Genomic DNA, 4,176 nt, shown 5'->3' on the forward strand with positions numbered 1-4,176 from the left:
GTAAACTCTAGCCAATATGGATGGATTAGATGACAGTCCCAGAAAATATGACAATGATCTGCCATTGATATTCCACATTCTTCCCATCAGGATCTTGCTTTTTATATTACAATTATGGAGCAAAAGTATATTATATTCCTCCAAAGAGAGCACACAGGCTCACCGAAAGCACTTGGTCTGACCTGCTTCTTGTATAATGTCTTTAATCATGTGGAAGAAAGACCAAGTGCCACGGGAAACTTCGCTGCAGTGAACATGACAGGTACCTATTATCATTCTAACTAGAAGGGGTCCCAGCCAAGGATGTTTGCCTTATGATCTTTTCTACGGCACTGGAGGTCAAGTGTTAAACTGGGGAAGTGACGACATGGGGGACGGGGGCAAACCGAAGTGAAAGGCGCAACAATTTTGGATATTGTTGAAAATCTGTACATATTTTGGATTTTTTAACGGCGCCAGTCTCGGACAAGTATACCTAAGAAAGTTTTCTAAGATTATCATGGACAAATGAAGCAACGGTGTGACATGCAAATCCAGACAGACAGACAAACAGAGACATGCCGTCAATTGTAGTAGTCAGATGTATAAATTTTAAAAAGTGCATTTAGTGATTCATTTCAAAAAGATTTTACAGAGGCAGAAAGAACTCAATCAGACAACCTAAAGAAATAAGAGGTTAAAAATAAATGAAACTGAAAAAAAATAAAGTACATCATAAAAAATTTAAAAAATAAAAATGTCAAATGATGATTTAAAAAAATAAATAAATAGAAAATGAAATTGAAAATAAATAATGAAAGTATAAAATATATAAAAAAATACAAAAAGAAATAAATTAAAAGTAAATTTCTTTTTTTTATATAAAATTAAAAACTAAATAAAAGGAAAAGCATACACCAGTAATCAATGATTATAAGAGAAGTTTTCTGTTTTCATGGCATATTTTGTCATGTTTTCTTCAGGTTCATAATTTTTGGGTGTTGAAGTTGAATCCAGGGCCGCACTGAGGAAAATGGAGGGATGAATGTGGCCTTAGGCCGCTGGTTGCCCACCCCCAGTCTACACTGTATTTACAATCCTGATTACCTCACTAGCCAATAAGAGCTGAAAAAAAATCCTAGACAAAATAGTCAGAAGTTGTACAGAAGGATTTCTATGCACATAGAATTGACTTCCTTTTCCAGATGAAGTCGTTGTTTTTACCTCCACCAAGCAGGTTATGTGATCAGGTGGATTTGTTCGTTTGTTAGTTAGTTTGTTAGCAACATAACTCAAAAAGTTGTGGATGGATGAAATTTTCAGGAAATGTCAGAAATGGCATAAGGAGGAACTGATTAGATTTTGGGAGTGATCCGGATCACCGTCTGGATCCAGGATTTCTAGTTTCTTCATGTCACTGGCCTATTTTCGCAGCCTGATTAAAAAAGAAGAAAAAAGCTTCATTCATGTGAAAGACAAGGAAAAAAATGTGGGAAAACTGCAAATTTGCACCAGCCCACCATGCTTTCCATCAGCTGTCGTTAACACTCTTCCTTATTGCTTGCAACACAATGCAGACACCTTCATAACTGTGGTTACTCATGGCCAATCCCAACATTCATTAACATCACAGTTAATTGACTTCATGATCTCCGGGGAGTAAAATTAAAATTAAAATTAATTAAACTTTCATGCCTCTTCCTGATTAAACGATGGAGAGATCATAAATAACGGAAACGACAAATTGGCAGATAGTGTTAATGGGAAACAAGGAGATCCTTTTGGTCACGTTGTGCTGGCACATGGATGTGTTTCAGTGGCCAGCGCTGTCGTAGCAATTCCATATGATGCTGAAAATGAGCCTTCACATGGAGAATATTGCTCTGTTTCCATCGGGCAGTTGCCTCCATTAAGTGTGGTCTTGAAATGCTTGATGTACCATTTGACAGAACAGCCAGTAGACATGTAAGAACATAATTTGTTCATCATAATGGACAAATAGGGGGCACGCCAGCTTCAATCTCTGTCATCTGCTTGTGTGATGGTTACTCCATTCTGGGGGTCATTTGGCAGCACAGGAACATTCAAAGGAAACGCATTTATACGCTGAGTACGTTCTAAAAATTCTTCAAAAATGCTGCAGTAATAGCCTGCCACGCACTTCAACTACATCTGCGATTTGATTTCCATACATTGCTGTTGACAGAAGCCTCTTTTGTTTTCCTCTTTTTCTCTCTCATCCAATCAGACAACAGAGTGACAAATGGTGAGAAAGATAATTTTACCCCCAACACTTTTCCTGTCAACATTAATTCAAAGTGCAGAGCAATCCAGTAAATCTTGACACTGGAGTAAGTGTAACACTCTTTCTCTCATCTTTTAATCAATTTCAGTCCACAGACAGAAATCTCTTCAACAAGGTTACGATGAGTGTGCAGTAGAGTGTCCCACTGAGGACACTTCACCTTCCCCCTCACGCTGCGTCCGACTCATAGTCATATACTGGTGTTGTCTGCCGGCTCTTGCTGACATTAACAAGATATGCCTTTCAAATATCATGGCCTTTGGGACTGGGTCAGAGGAACTATTTATAGAAGGCCAGGACTTCATGATAGTTTGGCTCACTGTGGTGATAACTGAGAATAGAGTTGGTCTTAAGAGCTCTGCTACAGCTGATTTTGTGTCAGTTATTGCTGCAGGCGCGTGAACAGATGTGGTCCGCACAGACTCTGGATCACTGGCTCATGCACTACTTCCAGTCCTTGTGCAGTAATACAGTGGCATGGAAATGTTTAATGCTGCAGTCACTCTGATGGGCTTTAAAGCAGGCCAGTGTACATGTCCAGATCGAATGTCTGCTAAAAAGTGAAAAAGGGGACAGAAAAGTGTGAATTTAACATCAACACACAGCATGAAAAATGAGCAGATTTGCAGCTTTTTCCCTTTAGTTACAGCACTAAAATATAAGGGGAAGCAGAAGTTAATGTTCCAAGGCAGGGAGGGCAGCATTAATCATATTGTCAGTGCCAGTGGGCCAAATTGTTACTTTTTTTTCAGATACTCTTAAAATAGCCATTGTGATAACTAAAAATTTAATGAAAGGAGAAAATATAGTTTTAATTATAACAGCTATCAATATTTATGTTTATGAACTGATGAAAATATAATTACATTTATTTAAGGCTTCAATGCAGTGAACATGATAATTACCTTGAATTTTAATAGATTTTCTTTGCATATTTATTTCTTTAACAAGTGCATTTAGTGATGCAAATTAAAACATGTTTGCCAAAAACAATTGCTAAAAAATGGTTTAAAAATGGAAAATATATTTAAAATATAAAATACAATAAAAATATATGAAAGAAAAATGTTAAATAAATATTAAAAAATAAAAAATAAATAAAAATAATAAAATAAAAATATATTGAGAACTGTATGAAAAATAAATATAATAAAATTAAAAATAAAAATATAAATGAAATAGATAAACATGAAAGAAATTTCAAAATAAATCTAAAATATTTTGTCATCAAATAAAAAAACTAAATAAGATGAATAAAAACACACCAGTAATCAAAGATTATAGGAGAAGCATTTCTATTTTAATTTTATCTTCAACTTTATAATTTTTGGTGTTGAAATTGACTTGGGGGCTGCACTGAGTGTGATGGAGGGCCACATGTGGTCCCCGGGCCACCAGTTACTCACCAGTTATAAAGTAAAAGATTAAGAAGTCAGTAAACAGTAAGTATCCAAGGAACTCCTGTCAAGAAGAGGATAACAGGTATGTTGTTTTTCAACACACAAGGCAGTGATTTAGAAAATGCCTGTTCAGTTAATAAAATATAGAGAAATGAAACTGTGAAAAGATCTTTTTAGTTTTTCACTTTTCACTCTCATGGTTATATTAGATAATACTAAATTATTTAAATCATGTTGGAAGTCATCTTACCTCACTTTCATAATAAAACTTAAAAAGGCACCAGAAACTCTTTATTTTGAAAGGATGACTGAAAATGAAATTTCCTCCTCTTATACATATGATCTTATTCATTCACGTGTCACATTACTGAGAAGTTACAACCTCTAACTCTAAAATCTGCACCTCCCTTTCCCTAAAATATCCAATCAGCTCCACCCTCCTCTTAATATTAATAGCCTTGCCTTTAAATGTCTGAACCTGAGCCTGTAGTG

This window comes from Cheilinus undulatus, linkage group 12, assembly GCF_018320785.1.
Source record: "Cheilinus undulatus linkage group 12, ASM1832078v1, whole genome shotgun sequence".
Classification (NCBI taxonomy): domain Eukaryota; kingdom Metazoa; phylum Chordata; class Actinopteri; order Labriformes; family Labridae; genus Cheilinus; species Cheilinus undulatus.